The sequence below is a fragment of the Psammomys obesus genome, unplaced genomic scaffold (genome assembly GCF_907164565.1).
Source record: "Psammomys obesus unplaced genomic scaffold, mPsaObe1.curated_primary_1811, whole genome shotgun sequence".
NCBI lineage: Eukaryota > Metazoa > Chordata > Mammalia > Rodentia > Muridae > Psammomys > Psammomys obesus.
Window position 1 is genome coordinate 286,610 of NW_026590628.1, and position 19,140 is coordinate 305,749.

At 44.1% G+C, this 19,140-nt stretch overlaps 6 non-coding genes across 6 annotated transcripts; all 6 read left to right on the forward strand.

The window, feature by feature from the left end:
- Window positions 1-1,210: 1,210 nt before the first annotated feature.
- Window positions 1,211-1,283, forward strand: Trnav-aac (transfer RNA valine (anticodon AAC)). Its single transcript has one exon. It is a non-coding gene; the product is annotated as a tRNA-Val (tRNA).
- A 212-nt stretch (window positions 1,284-1,495) lies between these two features.
- On the forward strand, window positions 1,496-1,568 carry Trnaa-agc (transfer RNA alanine (anticodon AGC)). The gene has a single exon. It is a non-coding gene; the product is annotated as a tRNA-Ala (tRNA).
- A 902-nt stretch (window positions 1,569-2,470) lies between these two features.
- On the forward strand, window positions 2,471-2,543 carry Trnav-cac (transfer RNA valine (anticodon CAC)). Its single transcript has one exon. It is a non-coding gene; the product is annotated as a tRNA-Val (tRNA).
- Window positions 2,544-12,569: 10,026 nt separating this feature from the next.
- On the forward strand, window positions 12,570-12,642 carry Trnav-aac (transfer RNA valine (anticodon AAC)). The gene has a single exon. It is a non-coding gene; the product is annotated as a tRNA-Val (tRNA).
- Window positions 12,643-12,853: 211 nt separating this feature from the next.
- On the forward strand, window positions 12,854-12,926 carry Trnaa-agc (transfer RNA alanine (anticodon AGC)). Its single transcript has one exon. It is a non-coding gene; the product is annotated as a tRNA-Ala (tRNA).
- Window positions 12,927-13,723: 797 nt separating this feature from the next.
- Window positions 13,724-13,796, forward strand: Trnav-cac (transfer RNA valine (anticodon CAC)). Its single transcript has one exon. It is a non-coding gene; the product is annotated as a tRNA-Val (tRNA).
- The last annotated feature ends 5,344 nt before the right edge of the window (window positions 13,797-19,140 follow it).

Consider the following 19,140-nt stretch of genomic DNA (forward strand, 5'->3'; position numbering starts at 1 on the left):
CTGAGGCACGTTGTTCCTATCAATTTCAGACTCCTGGGTTCCTGTTTGGAAACAATCTTTCACTAAGCTAGTCCCAGGTTCTTCCTAGTGAAGTTAAGGATTTGAATCTGTCAGAGAAATGGACCAGTGAGAGGACTCAGCAGGTAAGAGTCTTGGGGAGAAGCCTGATGACCTGTTTGTTCTCCGGAACCCACGTGCTAGAAGGAGAGACCCAAATCCTGCCTGAATCCTGATTTCCACCCGGGAGCGCCCCCCGGCACCTACTCCTCCCCTGCCCCCTCATAAATACATGTAAAAGAATTAAAAGCAAAAGGCTGCCCACGTCTGCTGACCTGCGAAGCTGGAGGGTAAAGGAATGTCAGGAAGGCCAGTAGATGCCAACGACATTAAGAGAGTTGATCATGAGAAAGTATCTAACTGTAATCCACCTACAGCAAGAAAATCTTTAGAAAGCTTTTTTTCTGAAAAGCTTTTTTTTTTTTTTTTTTTTTTTTTTTTTTTTTTTTTTTTTTTTTTTTAACTCAGCTATAACTTGAGTTACACTGGGAAGGTCTGGGAGGAGGTCCAGAAAGTTTCCGAAGGAAAAAAGAAGAAACTAGCACTGGTCCACCAGCATTGTCTTCTATACCACCCAACCACGCCACTTTTTTTAAACCTCCTGAGAATGAACACAAAAAGGGCGGCTCACCAGTTTTCTTTGATAAACGACTGTTGTAGTCCGCATAGAAACAAGCTGCCATGGCGTCATAGCCAACAAAGAGCGGCTTTAGCAGGGAAGCGGGGTGCATCTGGTCAGACAGGCATGAACTCTGCTCCAGAACTGCAATAGTCCTTGAGGTTTGGGGCCTCCCCGTGTGAGTTCCTGACAGGATGAGCTGTACTTTTCTTTGGCCTTCCCACCACTATTCTACTATGCCCACGCGCCGAGCCTGCTTTCCGCCATCCCGTCATTGGGAGGACTCTCCGGACTTGACCTTAGGGAGAGAGCCACACCTTGAGAGGACTGAGAGGATCACCAGTGTAAAGGAGGTCCGCCCCTCGGAGTGGTACAGTAGAGGAAGGTCACCAAGGGCTGGGAACAGCCACCGTAGTTACTTTGACTTAGCTACTCCGTGATACATAAATATAAAAAATGCCATCATCAAACCGTTCACTAAGCAGGTTTTGATTTTATATGGGGGGAAACTAGGAAACTATTCTGCCGTGCGGTGTTTCCGTAGTGTAGTGGTCATCACGCTTGCCTAACACGCAAGAGGTCCCCGGTTCGAAACCGGGCGGAAACAGCAATTTAACTGTTTTTCTTCCCTTTCCCATGTGTTTTCAGGCTCTCAGCTCACTCCCTCCACCCTTGACCAGTTAGGAGACAGGAATCTCGACTTACCCTTTTGCCTGTGACTCCCATGCTTTCTTGAACCCTACCCGGAGCCCACAACTGCGTGACGGACAGTGGACTCACTGGCCAGCAAAGGAAGTACAAGAAAATCGTCCCCCCGTCGGGGGATTAGCTCAAATGGTAGAGCGCTCGCTTAGCATGCGAGAGGTAGTGGGATCGATGCCCACATCCTCCAATTATTATGTCACCTTCCAGACACAGCCTGACAAACTGCCTCTTCTGCAAACTGACAAACACGACCTCACTAAAAATCAAAATTTCACTACACTAGCTTTATGCTTTCTAACGGTAACGCCATAAGCATAGACTTGAGCACACAGGTAGCTCCTCCCGCCCACACGTTTGACAAACATATCTAGGCCTCTACGTTTCTTTGTTCCTTCATTCTCCAGACACCGGGTCAGACCCTCTTCCTTGCAAGCAGGTACAGGACCTCCACCTCGTGCTGCGCTGTAGGCACTCTGTCCCTCCCCTCTCTGAGGTCTGTCTTTTCTTCGTCCATCTCTTTGCTCGCTCCACCGCGGCAGGGCAGGGTTCTTCTGCGCCTCCCGGGAGCTACGCACAGCCCTGCACTGCCACAGACAGCATCGCGTGGACAAACCTCCACTCGGCCTGGGCGGGATGTGGTTCCCTCCGCGCTGTTCTCAGTTTTCCACTTCTAGGCACCGAGAAGCTGAGACCCTTTCCTTACTGCGTTCCTGGGAGACTCTGAGCCACCTGCCCCGAGTTCTCTCAGAAGCTCCCAGCGTCTACAGCGTTCTCCTCCGGCCCCTCCGGGTGATCAGGCTCTTCCAACCTCTTGCGTGAGTTCTACACGCGCGGGAGTCCCCTGCCATGAACCGCTACTTCTCAACACGGGAATTCCTCTGAGCTCTCCCCTCTGCTGCGCCACCGAAGCCCCATTTCTCATTCCTTCCCTGTGCCAGGATCTCTCTTTCCCATTACGGTTTTCATCTCTGGTCTGGTAGCATTCCTTGCATTCTCTCTGTTGATGTGAATCTGTAACTTTGCGACTACATATAGCAAGGACAGTGTTTGGATTGGATTGTAAAATGACAAGTAGGAAAGCAGGTGGATGTTTCCGTAGTGTAGTGGTTATCACGCTCGCCTCACACGCGAGAGGTCCTCGGTTCGAAACCGAGCGGAAACATATGTTTTTGTCTCCACTCCCCATACACAGTGTAGGTAGCCCTGCATTCTGCCTCCTGCCACATGTGGCTGTCGTGCTCTCTCTCCCCTGACATTGCTAGTCTAAGCAGCGGCCACTGAAGCAGCCAAGGCGACTGGAACATCCTAAGTGGACCCTCTTGAACCAAATCATTTGTCTTGCGTGGACTACCTAACCCGGGGCCTTCCCTGTGAAGCACCCAAATCTCGGATTAGTTTTCCTCTGCTCCAGAATCTAAACGTTGAGATTGGCCAGTTGTTCCTTCCCGGAACGTTGAAGCAGCAGGCCACCCTGCCTGGCTCTTCGGTAGAAGCCTAGCCCTAGTTAGCAGAGCCTGGGAGCCGAGAGCCAGGTCCAAGTCCCTAGTAGAGCCTACCAAGGACAGTGATCTGTAGCTGGGTGAGAAGAATAGACGCCGGCCAACGAGGGAGGAGCCCCAGGTTCTGGTTGAGATTCAATCTGCAGATTTATCTTGACACCTTTAGAGTCTCAGGTGAGGAGTCTTCCAACCTATAGAAGTAAGAAAAAAAAAAAAAAAAAAAAGGATCTGAACACAGAGCATTTGCACTCTGGTGAAGCGCTGGAACACACATGCTCCAGTCCACTGAAGGGCTTGCTGATGTTGGGTCTGCAGCTGAACAATTTGCTTTCTTACCTCCAGAAGCTGTGAAAGCAAGAACATACTCAGTTACACTTTCTCTACACTCTGTTCCTGAGTGACAGAGCCCAGCTCCGGGGCAGGGGACTATTACCAGGAGCCCAGTCTCTATTCAAGGCTTTGGACCTTGGGAGATTAGGTATTTGGCGTGTTAATGGGTGAGTTACTGTGGAGAACAGGCAGTGACAGGTGAGTTGGGGCAGAGGAAGAACTCATTATTTGATATTCAACCTCTGCTTTCCAATACAGGCTTTGCCACTTCCCAACTCTGAAACCCTGTGGAAAATATTCAATTTACCTGAGCCTTTGTTGCATCCGGAAAGGGCAGATGTGCACAGGTGCTTTGGCTCCCAAATTCAACTGGACTGTGTGGAATAAACTCAACAAATCTTTTAGAGTAGTTAAAGACATATACAACTAAAAACCACAGGATATTTTGTGGATTATGGGGGGGCCGTCTCCACTTCTTTAGTCTATCAGTCAGGGTTCCCTAGAGTAACAGAACTTATAGAATGAATGTGTATAAATAGAAAGAGGATTTATTAGAATGACTTACAGGCTGTGGCCCAGCTAATCCAACCATGGCTGCCTATGAATGGAAGGTCAAAGAATCCAGTAGTTGAGTCCACAAGGATGGATGTCTCAGCTGGTCTTCGGTAAATGCCGGAATGCCTGATATGTAGACTCTGGTGCCAGTGAAGGAATAGACATGCTCTCAAAGCAAGAGCAGGCAGGCAAAGAGCAAAACTTCCTTCTTTCGTGTTCTTTATATAGGCCACAAGCAGAAGGTGGGCCCAGGTTAGAGGTGAGTCTTCCCACCTCAGAAGATCTGCGTAACTCACAGAGCCAGATCAGAAGTCCTCTCCAAATAATCTAACTAAACAAAAATGTCTCGCAGGTTAGCCCCGTTATTTGGGGGTTGTTTGTTTGTTTGTTTGTTTGTTTGACTTGTTTGGCTTTTGTTTTGTTTTCAGATACAGTGAAGTTGACGACAAAGATGAACCATCTCATGTAGACTCAGACGGAAGCAGAAGATACAAAAGAACAGTATAGACAGAAAATGAGCTTGAGGACTATGTATTTGCTTGTTCACACACTCAAGAAATGGACAACCTCCTGCGTTCTTTTCAACAAAGAGGAAAGGAAGAAGGGCTTCTGAGCAAAACGAGTGCCAGAGTGTGAAACAAGAGGAAAAAGAGTGGCAAAGGGCAGTTGTAACTGAATCTGCTCCCTCAGCTCAGAGGGTCTTGTTAGATGAATCCCAGAGGGGTGTGGACTCCATCGTTGTGGATGTGAAATGCTTCAGATGCAGCACTAGCTGATATGGTGCAATTTCCAAGCGATGCTCTTTATGCTCTACGGTCTTTAAAAGCTGCAGGTGGATGCAGGGTGCTTGGAGACAAAGGGCCAATATTTCTAACATGAAGTCACTGATGAGAGAGGCCATCTCAGTGCAGCTGCAGGTCTGCCCAACCTCAAAGAGAGCAAGGAAGGAGGGGCTCCTTATCCAGGATCTATTAGTTGTTTATGTATCAGATTGATGGTGGATATAACAAGGAAAAGCTAAGGAGAATTCCAAGTCACATCTGGGAAAAAAAAAAATTACAACTGCCGATGGTTACTGATCACACTGAAATCAGTTTCCATTGTTTTGATGAGATGGATAAAGAGGAGATTCGGGCCACACTGGACACCAAAAGTATATATTTGCTCTTACTCACTATCGTGTTATGGAGGAACCAAGGCAAATTCCTTCTTAGCTTGGTGCTCTGAGGGGGCCTAGCTGCCGTTAAGGCACAAAGAGGGATGTGCAGTCATTCACTCATTTACTCCTCTTGCCTCTCCATTGTGCAGCAGCTGTTGTCATGTTTCAAAAGTAAACAAAATTTAGGAATGTTGAGAGCTGGGCTGATCAACTGAGGCTTTCCCTGATGCCGTGATGTGTAAAGGAGAAGCATAGCTCCTTCTCAAAACTACCTCACCTTCTCCGTGTTTAATGACAAAAGGGTTATCAGACTGTGGGGAGTAACCAGTAGCCTTGGCAATAGCCTGTGATGTTTGAAGGTTTCCATGGAGTCTCTTAGGCCAATGTTTCAACAAGAAGCAACGCATTCCCGACCCTGGAGGTTTCAGTTGGTGTGCTTAGAGGTCTACTTAGGGCGTTGTCTCATTATTATTGGTGACTCCGTTTAGATTCCTTTCACATATGTACGTTTTTAGGAAGCTTCTACAGTAGGTTTCCCTATGGTTGTTCAAATGGCCTTTACTCTTAGCTGTCCCTCTCCATATTCCCTCCTTCACTCTTCTCTTCCACTGAACAGAGTCCTTCTACCCTGTCTGTTTTAGTTTTCTTTTTGTTCCTCCATACACTATATTCTATTTTCCCTTCCTCTGGAGATCTTCTCCTCTGCTGTATTCTTTTACATAACCTTCTATGGTTATTCAGGTTGTAGCACACCACTGACCTGCAAATTTTAGAATATCATTTCTCTAGACAGCTGAATAATATTCCATCATATAAATGCACCACATTTTCATTAATCATTTATCAGTTAATGGAAATCTAGGCTGTTTCTAATTTTGGTTATTATAAATAAAGCAGCAAAGGATGTGAATGAGCTAGTATCTTGGTCTTAGGATGTAGATTCCTCTGAGTGTATGTCCCCAAGTGGTATGGCTGTATCTTATTAGCTTGTTTGTTTGTTTGTTTGTTTGTTTGAGAGGGCTTTCTCTGTATAGTCCTGACTATCCTGAAACTCATTATGTAGACCACAGGACTGCCCTCGAATATACAGAGCTCTCGGCCTGCCTATGCCTCCCAAGTTCTAAGACTGAAACTCCAATTTTGGCTGGATTTTAAGGTAGATCCATTTCCAGCTTACTGGAACCACCACGCCAGTTTTCATAGTGGCTGCATAAGTTTGGATTCCCACTGGAAATGAATTCATGTCCTTCTTTCTCCACATCCTTAAAACGATGTGCTGTCATTTGCTGTATTGATCTTGGCCATTCTGACTCAAGTAAGATGAAATCCCAAAGTACTTTTGATTTGGTTTCCGTGGTGGCTAAGGACGTTAAGCATTTCTTTGTTTCTTGGTCATTTGTATTCCATCTTTTGAGATAGTAATGTAGCCTGTTTTTAAATGTGTTATTCTTTTGATGTTTGAGGGTTTTTTAGTTCTTTATATATATTAGATATTAACTCTCTATCAGATGTATAATTTGCGAAGGATTTTCCCTATCCTATAGTCTTCCATTTTGTCCGAATGGTGGTGTCCTTTGATGTATAGAGGTTTTCAGCTCCACGCGGTTCCAATCAGATTTAGGATATTTGGTCTTATGTTAATGTCCTTTATTTACTTGGAGTTGAATTTTATTCAGGATTATAGATGTGTATCTGTTTTTATTCTTGAATACGCAGCCGTCCAGTTAGACCAGCACCATTGGTGGGAGAAGCTGTCTTTTCTCCAGTCTGTATTCTAGGCTTATTCGTCAACAATCAATTGTCCATATGTGTGCTAACTTACAGGTGGGTCTTCAGTTTGATTGCTTAACATGTCTGGTTTTATGTGGATACCATCATGGCTCTATAACACATCTTGAAATCTGGAATGGTGATACCTTCAGCAGTTCTTTTATCATTCAGGATTGTTTTAACTATCCTGAGTTTTAACAATTCTGAAGATTTTTTTTTTCAGTTTCTAGGAAGAATTGTGTTGGAATTTGGATGGGAATTGCATTGAATTTGTAAATTGTAATTTGTACAAATTTGTAAATGCCCCTTTTTCACAATATGTGTCCTATCATACCACGAGCATGAAGGATCTTTCCATCTTCTATTATCTTCTTCAATTTCTTTCTTCAATGTCTTAAAGTTTTTATTGCACATGTTTCAATTCTTTGGCTAGATATCGTGAAAATTTTTGAAGATTTTTTGAGGATATTTTGAAAGGTACTGTTTTCCTGATTTCTTTCTCCATTGTTTGTCATTAGATGTAGGAGGACGACTGATTTTTATGTGTTAATTTTGTATCCTGATATTCTGCTGAAAGAGTTTATCAGCTATAGAAGTTTCCTGGTGCAGTCTTTAGGGTCTTTTGTGAATAACATCCTTTAGGTACTTTGACTTATTCCTTTTCTATTTGTAGCCCCTTTAGTCTTCTCAATGTTCTTATAAGACTCCAAATACTATATTCAATAGACTGAAAAAAGTAGACATTCTTGTCTTGTTCTTGATATTAGTGTAAATGCTTTGAGCTTCTGTTTAGGCTGATGTTAGCTATGAGCTTGCTGCAAATTTCCATTCTCATATTGAGATATGTCCTTTGCATCCCTAATCTCTCTAGGACTTTCATCACGAAGGAGAGTTGGATGTTGTCAAAGGCCCTTTTACGTCTAGTGAGATGATGGTGTTTCCTGCCTTTCAGTTTGTTTAAGTGGTAGATTATGTTTACTGAGTTACACATATTGAGCCACCCTGCATCTCTGGGATGAAGCCACTTTGATCATGATAGATGACCTTTTTAACAAGCTCTTACATTCAGGATACATTAGGATATTTGGTCTTATGTTAATGTCCTTTATTTACTTGGAGTTGAGTTTTATTCAGGATTATAGATGTGTATCTGTTTTTATTCTTGAATACGCATGTGCATGTGTGTGTATGATATACATAGAGAGAGAAATACTTAGTGCTATGAAGTTGCCTCTTTGAATAACTTTCCTAGATGTGGGTATGTTGAGTTTTTATCTTTATTCAATTTTAAAAGTATTCATTTCTTGATTTCCATCTTAACCCATTTTTCATTCAGTAGCAAGTTATTCAGTTTCTAAAAGTTTGCATAGTTTCTATTGCTGTTGATATGCAGGTTTAATCCACATTCAGTTCGCAAGTGTTTCACTGAAACTTTTTTGTCTATGTCCATAAATTATACTGATCTATAAATTTTTTGTTGGGTCTTCCCATAATTTTACTGAGATAATAGTAGCCTTATAAAAAGAATTAGGAAATGTCCTTCAGTTCCTGCTTTTTTAAATAATTTGAGAAGTATTTTTGAAATGATTTGAGGAACGTTGTTCTTTATTCTTTGAAGGTTTGGTAGGATTTGTTATTGAATCCACCTGCCCCAGGGTTTTCTTTTTTTTATTTTTATTTTTGTCAGGATTTGGGGACTTCTAGGTTATAGGTGTGTATAAATTATTTATTTGATCTTGACTTAACTTTGATGTGACTTATGTAAAAGAAATGTATCCATTTTTTGTAGGCTTTCCAATTTGGTGGAATATAGATTTTCAAAGTATGTTCTTACAACACGATGTTTTCTCAGTATCTGCTGCAATGTTCTTTTCATTTCTATTTTCATTAGCATGGATCTTCTCTTTTATTTTATTTAACCTGGTTAAAAGTTTGTCAGTCATGTTGGTTTTCTCAAAGAACCAACTCATTTTATTGATTCTTTCAATTGTTTTCTATATGGTTGTATGTTTCTAGTTCATTGATTTTAGGCTAACTTTTATTGTTTCTTTCTGTCTACTCTTTTGGGGTGTTATTCCTTCTTGTTGTTCTAGAGCTTTCAGGGGTGTCACTAAGTTACTGCCATGAGACCTCTCCGTGTGCATGTGTGTGTATGATATACATAGAGAGAGAAATACTTAGTGCTATGAAGTTGCCTCTTTGAATAACTTTCCTAGATGTGGGTATGTTGAGTTTTTATCTTTATTCAATTTTAAAAGTATTCATTTCTTGATTTCCATCTTAACCCATTTTTCATTCAGTAGCAAGTTATTCAGTTTCTAAAAGTTTGCATAGTTTCTATTGCTGTTGATATGCAAGTTTAATCCACAGCGGTCAGAGAGGAGGCAGAGTGTTATTTCAATTTTCTTACATCTGTCCAAACTTGCTTTATGTCCTAGAATGTGGCAAATTTTGGAACAAGTTCAATGAGCTGCTGAAAAGAAAGTGTATTCCTTAGAGCTTAGTGTTTAGTTCTGTAGAAGTCTGTGAGGTCCATTTGACTTGTGATGTTATTTAACTGCAGCATTTCTCTGTTTAGTTTTTGTCTTGATGAACTGTCTATTGAGGAAAGTGGGGAATGGAAGTCACCCCTGTCGCTGTGTGAGAATAAATATGTGATTGTGGCTGCACTGGTATGTCTCTTATGAACTGACATACTCTTGAGTTTGGTGCATAACTGTTTAAAATTGCAATATTCTCTTGGTGGACTTTTCCTTTGAGGAGTATATATTGTTCTTCTCTATCTCTTCTACTCAGACAAAATATCAGCACACCTGCTTGTTTCTTTGGTCCATTTGCTTGGGATATCTTTTTCTATCCTTTCACCCTGAGGTGATGTCTATCCTTGATAATGAGGTTTATTTCTTAGATTCAGTAGAAAGATGGATTCTGTTTTCTAATCTAACCTCTTACTCTGTTATCAATAAGCAGTGTGTATTTATTTCTGTTATTTTCTTATGGTAGTGTGAGTTTTTTTCCCCTTTTTTGATTTACTGTTCTGAGATTCTTTTTTCCTTGTGACTTTTTGGATGTAGCTAATCTCCTCAGACTGAAGTTTTCCTTCTAATGTTTTCTGTAGAGCTGGATTAGTAGATAGAAAATATTTAAATTTGGTTTCATTGTGGTGTGCTTTTCTTTCCCAGTTGATTGTGATTGACAGTTTTGCTGTGTGAAGTATTCTGGGCTGGGATCTGTCTCTCTGAGATTGAGGAACATCTGTCTACACACTAATGGACAGAGTATTCATTGAGAAGTCAGGTGTTCTAATGTCATGCCTTTAAAAGACTGATCTTTTTCCCTTGCAATTTTTAATATTATTTCTTTGTTCTATATATTTAGAGTTTTGAATATTATGTGTTCTGGGGAAGAATTTCTTTTCTGGTCCTGTTTGGTGTTCTGTGTGCTTCTATTTGGACAGGTACCTCCTTCTTTAGATTAGGAAAATTTTCTTCTATAATTTCGTTAAAAATATTTTTTGTGCTTTTATCAGACTTTTTGGATATTTTGTGACTGGCTGTTTTTAGATTTTACATTTTCTTTGAGATACCATTTATTCTACCTTGTCTTCAAATTCTCTCTTAATTATCTTTTAATCTGTTGATGAGGGTTACCTCTGAGGTTTTTGATTGCCATCCTAAGTTTTTTATTTCCAGTTTTACTTCAGTTTTGGTTTTTATTAGTGAGTCTAGTTCTACTTTTATGTCTTGAAATGTTTTCCCTATTCCATTGTTTTAGAGTTTCTATTGCTGTAAAGAGACACCATTACTATGGCAAGATCCCACCCTTGTGAAAAGGAATTAGAGAACAGTTGGCATACAGATCTCTGAGTTCAAGGTCAGCCTGAGCAAGGTTCAGGACAACCAAGCTTAGGCAGTGAAGGAAAACATCTAAACCAGAAAGCTGATGAAGATGTAGTTGAAGGAGGAGGCCATGTTCCAGCCCCAGCAAACAGCAGAACTTGGCCACTTTGGCCACAGAGTTCTGGCATTAGAGTCAAGGTTAGAAGAATGGAGTTATGGAATCTCCTTCTGTTACTAAGGAAAACTATGGCAAGAGCATCCCTGCTTGGAGGTCCAGAGAGGCCATGACATGAAGCTGTGAAGGTGAAGCCTGGCTTGTTTTGGAGACTCCAGGATGCTTGAGATGGCAGAGTCCCGCAATACCTACCTAGGAGAGCTGCTAAGAGGGAGTGAAACCAGCTCGTGAGAATGTTGCATTTAACAAATAGGAAAGGAGTTGGAGATCTGAAGGGCGCTTTGACACGACATGGAGATGCAGAGTTTGGAGTTTGCCCAGCTGGCTTTCAGTCTTGCTTTGTTCAGTATTTCTTCACTGTGCTTCCTTTCAGAACTCTAAGGTATATGCTATGCCCCTGTATATAGGAAGTATATGATGTGGAGGGTTTTTTTTTTTTTTTCATTTTGATTTTACAAGGGATTGCATTTAAGAGATTACATGAATCTCAGAAGATACTTTGAACTTTTAAGCAAGTTTGAGACTGTTTAGACTATGGGAACTTTTGAAGTTGGACTGAATGTATTTCTGCGTTATGGTATGGTTCCAAGCCTGTGGTGGCCGGGGAGTGGAATGTGGTAGTTTGACTCACGTGTTTGAAGTGGCGCTCTTACAAGGTGTGGCCTTATTGGAGGAAGTCGCTGTGGGGGTGGACTTTGAGGTCTTCTATGCTCAGTGTAGCACACAGTCTTCTTCCTGCTGCCTGTGTATCAAGATGCAGAACTCTGGGGCTTGGGAGGAGAAGAGGGAGGGGGGTGGGATTGGGAGGGAATGAGGTTGGGACTACAGCGGGGGTACAAAGTGAATAAACTGTGATCAATATAAAAATAAATTTAAAAATTATAGAGCAATTCCTCCTTTGTGAACATAAATGCAAAAGTACTCTATAAAATACCTGCTTACTTAAAAAAAAAAAAAAAAAGATGTAGAACTCTCAGTTCCTTCTCCAGTGCCATGTCTGGCTACACACTGTCATGCTTCCTGACATGAAGATAATGAACTAAATCTCTGAAACTATAAGCCAGCACCAAGTAAATGTTTTCCTTTAAAAAAAAATCCATGGTAATGGGGTCTCTTTAAAGCAATAACACCCTAATTAAGACACTGACAAAATGGGTTTCTGTGTACCATTGGCTGACACAAAGGGAAGTCTGAGAGGATCCACAAGAGTCTGTGTGTGATGTTTGAGTGCAGTGTCCGAAGCGTCCAGAAGGGGGTGACAGATGCCCTAGTACTTGAGTTGAGCTGTTTTATGAGCTGGCCTGAAGGTGCTTAGTGCTCTGGATGGGCATTTCCTTTAGAAACTGAAGAGAGAGCCACAGAACCTTCCCCTTAGTGGGCATGTGGCCACAGCAGTGGAATCAAGGTGTTCCAAGTCATTCCTTTTGTTCTGAGATATTCGTGGTAATGGATCAGAATATTCTTGAGGCCTTCGTATTCACAATAACCAAGATACGAAATCGAGCTACTGTGCGCCAATGGACAGGTGAAAACACAACAGATGCACAAGGAACATTGTCTTCTCGTCCCTTTATAAAGAGACTCGGTCACTTGCAGCGAGTGAAGCAGAGGGCGTGGTCTGAAGTGAGGTAAACCAGCCACAGAGGAACCAATTCCACAGGACGTCGCTTGAAGTGTGCCAGCTCGGTGCCCAGGCGGCGGCAGTAGAGTGGGCTCACCAAGGGCTGGGGATGGAGAGGGACCGTTATTTGATTTAGCTACTCCGTGATATGTAAATATACAAAGAATGCTGTCGTCAAACCATTAACTAAGCAGGTTGTGACTATCTGTAGAAATTAGGAAGTTACACAAACATGAATGGGTTTCCGTAGTGTAGTGGTCATCACGCTTGCCTAACACGCAAGAGGTCCCCGGTTCGAAACCGGGCGGAAACAGCAATTTGACTGTTTTTCTTCCCTTTCCCATGTGTTTTCAGGCTCTCAGCTCACTCCCTGCACGCCTGACCAGTTAGGAGACAGGAATCTCGACTTACCCTTTTGCCTGTGACTCCCATGCTTTCTTGAACCCTACCCGGAGCCCACAACTGCGTGACGGACAGTGGACTCAGTGGCCAGCAAAGAAAGTACAAGAAAACAGTGCCCCGTCGGGGGATTAGCTCAAATGGTAGAGCGCTCGCTTAGCATGCGAGAGGTAGTGGGATCGATGCCCACATCCTCCAATTATTATGTCTCCTTCCACTCCAGTACGTTAGTCGAGGACACAAGATTAACCTCACGCGCTTCCTTCCTGTCACACACACACAGTCAGGCTTCACACACACCCTGCACGCAGGCCCCTGGGCGTCTATTGGCTGTTTTGGCCTCCGTTAACCCGCTCCCTCCCTCGGCAGACGCGCTCCGACGCGCTCTGACCCCAAAGCCGCGCCTTAGCCCCGCGGAGCCGTGAGCTCTCCGCCCGCCTCTCCGGGCTCTTCCCTTTCCCGGCCGTCTCTGCTCGCTTTGCACCCTGACGGGGAGGTTGCGCTGAGCTCGCGGAGCTGCCCACCGCCAGCACCGCCACCGCCAGCACCGCACGGACCGCCCTTCCCCGCGCCCGACGGGAACCCGGGCCCCTCTCGGCCGGTCTCCGCTTCGTTTCTAACTCGGCGCGGTCTGCGCAGAGGATCTCGGCTCCCCGAGCCCCGGGGTCCCCCGCTGCCCCCGCTGCTCAGCCGCTTCGTCCTCCTCCTCCTCCTCCTCCTCCTGAGTCTCGCACGCGCGGTTCCCGCGAGCTGCTCCGCGGGGTCCAGCCGCGGACACGCCCGCCCCTGCCCTCCCCCTCGCGTGAGCGCTCCCGTCCGCCCAAGGCAGCCACAGTCGTCGGTCCTTCCCTGGGTCTCGCCTCTCCGCGACGGTTTCGCCCGGCTTTGGTGGCGATTCTTGAGGTTCTGTCGACCCGGCTCTTCGGGACTCCGGGCAGCAAGGATGCGACGTCTTTCTGGGACACTGTAAGATGACAGAACTGTTTCCACAGGGTGTTTCCGTAGTGTAGTGGTTATCACGCTCGCCTCACACGCGAGAGGTCCCCGGTTCGAAACCGGGCGGGAACAACGTTGGCCGATGCTTTTGAACTTCCCAGATTGTTCAACGGAGTCACACTCATCTAAAGGGTTCTAAGGGGTGCTCCTTTCTGGACCCCAGATTAGGCACATACACAAACACAAAGAGAGCCTTTATTAAGCAAGGCAAAGAGACAAGGTGACTGGCTCCGAAAACGGACAGAAACCATAGCAGAAATAGATTTGCAACTGTCAGCTTTTTTTTTCAAGTTTCCAATTTTTTTTTAATTTTTTAAATTTTTTATTAATTACACTTTATTCACTTTGTATCCCCCCTGTAGCCCCCTGCCTCCTCCCCTCCCAATACTTCACTTCCTCCCACTTCTCTACGCATGTCCCTCCCCAAGTCCACTGATTGAGGAGGTCTTCTTTTCCTTCCTTCTGATCCTACTCTATCAGATCTCATCAGGAGTGGCTGCATTGTCTTCCTCTGTGGCCTGTTAAGGCTGCTTCACCCTCAGGGGGAGTGATCAAAGAGCAGGCCAATCAGATTATGTCAGAGGCAGTCCCTGTTCCCATTACTATGGAACCCACTTGGACACTGAACTGCCATGGGCTGCATCTGTGCAGGGGTTCTAGGTTATCTCCATGAATGGTCCTTGGTTGGAGTATCAGTCTTAGAAAAGACCCCTGTGCCCAGATTTTTTGGTTCTGTTGCTCTCCTTGTGGAGCTCCTAGCTTCTCCAGGTCTTACTATCTCCCCCTTCTTTCATAAGATTCCCTGTCCAAAGTTTGGCTATAAGTCTCAGCCTCTGCTCTGATACCCTGCAAGGTAGAGTTTTTCAGAGGCCCTCTGTGGCAGGCTACTAACTTGTTCCCTGTTTTCTCCTTCTTCTTCTTCTGATGTCCATCCTCCTTGCCTTTCTGGATGGGGATTGAGTATTTTAGCCAGAGTCCTCCCTCTTGATTAGTTTCTTTAGGTGTACAGATTTTGGCAGGTTTATCGTATGTATATTATGTGTCTATAAAGACCATGTGTGTCTTTCTGTTTCTGGGATAGCTCACTCAGGATGATCTTTTCCAGTTCCCACCATTTACCTGCAAATTTCATGATTTCCTTGTTTTTAATTGCTGAGTAATATTCCATTGTATAGCTATACCATAATTTTTGTATCTATTTCTCAGTTGAGGGGCATCTGGGTTGTTTCCAGCTTCTGGCTATTAAAATAAAGCTGCTACAAACATGGTTGAGCAAATGTCCTTGTTGTGTACTTGAGACTCTTTTGGATATGTGCCTAGGAGTAGAATAGCTGGATCTTAAGGTAGTGCTATTCCTAGTTGGCAAGTGTCAATTTAAGAGGATAAAAGGGGAGATCTGTATAAGAATGAGCGAGGACATGTTGATAAGTTATGACTGGGTAGTTTAATTAGGTTAGGCAAATAATGAATTTTGATCTTGACTTTTGATGTTGGATCTTGACGATCAGTCTCAGGAATGAGTCAGTGGCCAGATATGGGAATAGACCTTGCTGGCTTTAGGAATGTAATCTAACAGTTTAGCAAGGGGTAGGGGGGGGTTGGGTAGAGGGCAATAGACAAAACCTCTAGGCCATGGTCTGACCTGTGTTTGCCGTGGTCCAGCCCGAGAGAGCCTTTCACCGTCTTTCTTGACCTAAGGAGCACATCGCCCATCCTCTTTCCAAGAACAGGCAAAGGAGGCCACACCGTCCCCCTACCAGGAATTTGCTGGCTTTCCGCATTTTCCCATGAGCACTGCCCTCTCAGCGTTTTTCGTTTTCTCTTAGAGCGGTGGTTCTCAACCTCCCTAATGCTGCGACTCTTTAATACAGTTCCTCTTGTGACCCACAACCATAAACCTATTTTCATTGCTAATTCATGGCTGTGAGTTTCCTATTGTTATGAATCCTAACGTAAATGTTTTCTAGTTGTCTTAGGTGAACCCTGAGAAACGGTCACTCATTCCCCCCACCCACAGGTTGAGAACCGCCATCTTAAAGAGATGACATAGGTTCTACAACCCTGAACAGCTTTTGAGCAGATTGCCTGTGAGAAGCTCGGCTCTGCGCTTTGGGAATTGACAGTCATGCGGTCCTAGGTAGGCCCACTGCAGATAAAAGGGAGCTGAGTCCAGGGCTCTGTGGGGTCAGCTGAGGTAGAGCACTCGACTGGCATGGAAGTAGCAGTGGGACAACCCCATCCCCCAGACGCTTTGTGACTTTTGAGTCTGGCTGAGCCTTTATTTGTTCCTTATTCCTCCCCTGTGTCGTTAGCTCACCTCTCGTCCACGGCTCTTATTCGTGGTTTGATTGCTTTCTCTGGTTGTTTCCCCCTTTCCCCTGTTAACGTAGATATGTAAGTTCTTGATGGCACCTTAGCAAGGATACAGTGTTGCCTTGGATTGTGAAATAACAGAAGGTGTGAGGTTACTGTAAGGTGTTTCTGTGGTGTAAAGGTCATCACACTTTCCTCACTCTACATGTCCTCCGGACAGAAACTCTAATGTTTCATGTACCCATTTTCAGAAGGAGGTGAGGAAAACCCTGGGATTACCCTCCCTCCTACCAGTGGCTCTAACTGGAAATGCACACACCCAGTATTCCTAACCTGAAAAACAACCACTGAACCCACCAAGAACAACTTTGGCTGCTGAGTTACTCCTGAGCCCCATGTGTCCTGGTTAGACTACCTAACTTGGGACTTTTCCCAATGAACTACCCTATATCTGGACTAGTTTTGGTCAGTTCCTGAATCTGGAATTTGATATCCCTCAGCAGTTAAGAGCACGAGCTGCACTTCCATAGGACCCAGGTTCAATTCCCAGCACATACACAGCAGTTTCACAGCTGTCTGTAACTCCAGTTCCAGAGGATCCAACACCATCACACAGACAGACATGCTGGCCAAACACTAATGGAAAGAAAGAAGAAAGAAAGAAAGAAAGAAAGAAAGAAAGAAAGAAAGAAAGAAAGAAAGAAAGAAAGAAAGAAATTTGATATTGGACAGTTGTTTCTTTCTGGAAGAATGAAACAATGGGCAGCCTTGCCTGGGCTGTCAGTAGAATAGGCCCCACGAGCAGTGCCTCAGAGCTGAGGACCAGGTCCCAGGACCTGGAACAGGGGGCCAAGGACAGTCCCCCTTAGGCTACAGCTGGGGAGGAGAAGGGGAAGAAGCCCCGGGTTTGGGTTCACAGACACAGTCTGCAGATTTGCTTCTGCACTTTGGCTCCTCAGGTGAGGAGGAAATGGCAGTGTGTGGACACAGAGCTCGTTTGCACACTTCTGTGTTTGGGGAAGTGCTGGAACACATACATAGCCCAGTCCACGGAAGGGCCTGCTGACACGGGGTCTGGAGCAAAACAATTTGCTATCTTGTCTCCAGAAGCTGTGAAAGCAAGAACGTACTCATTTGTTCTTTCTCTGCAGAAGAATGTCCCCCGGCAGCCTGGGCCCAAGTGCCAAACTGGTCTGGAACTGCCCTGGCAGAGTCCCAGAGCAACAGAGTCCCAGCTGGAGACTATTACCAAGAGCCCAGTCTAAATTTGTGTCTGTAGAGGTTGGGAGGTTAGATATTTGGAGTGTTGGCGAGTGAGTTATTACAGACAGCAGTCGATGACGGGTGAGCTGAGGCAGAGGAAGAACTCATTATTTGATGCTCAGTGTCTGCATTTCAATCCAGGGCCGCCACTTCCCACTCTGAGACCTTGTGAAAAATATTCAGTTTCCCCGAGCCTTTGTTGCCTCTGCAAGGGGCAGTTGTGGACAAGTCCTTTGATGTCCCTTCCCCATATCCCCTTGTCTTCTCTCCAACTATTTCATCCTCCTATTCTAGCTTTCTTTTTGTCCCTCTATAACAACTGTATTCTGCCTCCCTTTCCTTGAGAGATCCTCTCCTGCACCCCAGTTCTGTACTGGGTACCAAACCTCTGTGGTTTTTCAGATTGTAGTGCACATACCAAAAGCTTAAAAGCAACAGCCACATATAAGAGAGAACATAATAATTAGTCATTTGCATCTGGATTACCTCACTCTGGGTCATTTTTTTTCTAGCTCTATCCACTTAGGTGCAATTTTTATAATATCATTTCTCTTAACAGCCGAATAATATTCCAGTGTATACATGCACCACATTTTCATTATTCATTCATCAGTTCTAGGCTGTTTCTAATTTCTGAATATTATAAACACAGCAACAATGAACATGAACGAGCCATAGCTCTGTAGTGGGATGTAGATTCCTTTGGGTGTCTGCCTCAGAGCAGTGCAGATGGATCTCATTAGCGTGTGTGTGTGTTGTTTGTTTGATTGCTGGAGTCAGGGTCTCTGTGCATAGCCTTGGCTGTCCTGGAGCTCACTATGTAGACCACAGTGTGTGCCCTCAAACTCACTGAGCTTGTCCTGCCTATGCCTCCCAAGGTCTAGGATTAAAGGCATGCACCACCATGCCACTCTTAGCTGGATTTTAAGTAGATCAAGTCCCAGCTTCCTGAGGAACCACCACACCAGTTTCCATAGGGCCTGCCACATTTGAATGCCTGCTAGTTTGAATAACTAGCATAGGTGTCTCCTTTCCCCACAGCCTCTCCAGCATGTGCTGTCATTTCTTTAATTGATCTTGGCCATTCTGACAGAGGTGAGAAGAAATCTCAAAGTAGTTTGGATTTGCATGTCCCTGATGGCTAAGGATGTTGAGCATTTCTGCTTCTCAGCCATTTGTATTTGATCCTTTGAGAACTGTTTAGTTATATATGCCATTTTAAAATAGGGTTATTTGAAAGCAAAGGCAAATTAAAAGATAAATAAACAAATAAATAGTTATTTGTTTTCTTAAGGCCCAGTTTTTGTTTTATTTAATTCCTTGCATATTGTATATACTAACCCACTGTTAGATGTATAATTGGTAAAGAATTTCCCCCATTATACACCTTGCTAGTTTGTCCACATGATGGTGTCTTGTGCTGCAAAGAGGCTTTGATCTTCATGAGGTTTCATTTTATTAACCCTAGTGCCTGTACCATCAGTGACCCATTCAGAAAGTCCTTTCCCATGCCAGTGAATTCAAATCTATCTCCTGCTTTGTCTTCTGTTAGATTGGAGTATCTAGTCTTATGTTGACATCATTGATCCACTCAGAGTTGAGTTTTGTGTGGATCTATTTTTATTCTTGTATATGCATCTGTCCTGTTTGACAAGCACTGTTTGCTGGGGATGCTGTCTTTTCTCCAATTTATATTTTTGGCTTCTTTGTCAACAGTCAGTTGTCCATAGGTTTGTGAACTTACGTGCAAGTCTTCAGTTGGATTCCACTGATCAACATGTCCAGTTTTATGTGGAAACCATGCTGTTTTAGTACCATTGCTCCATAATACACCTTGAAG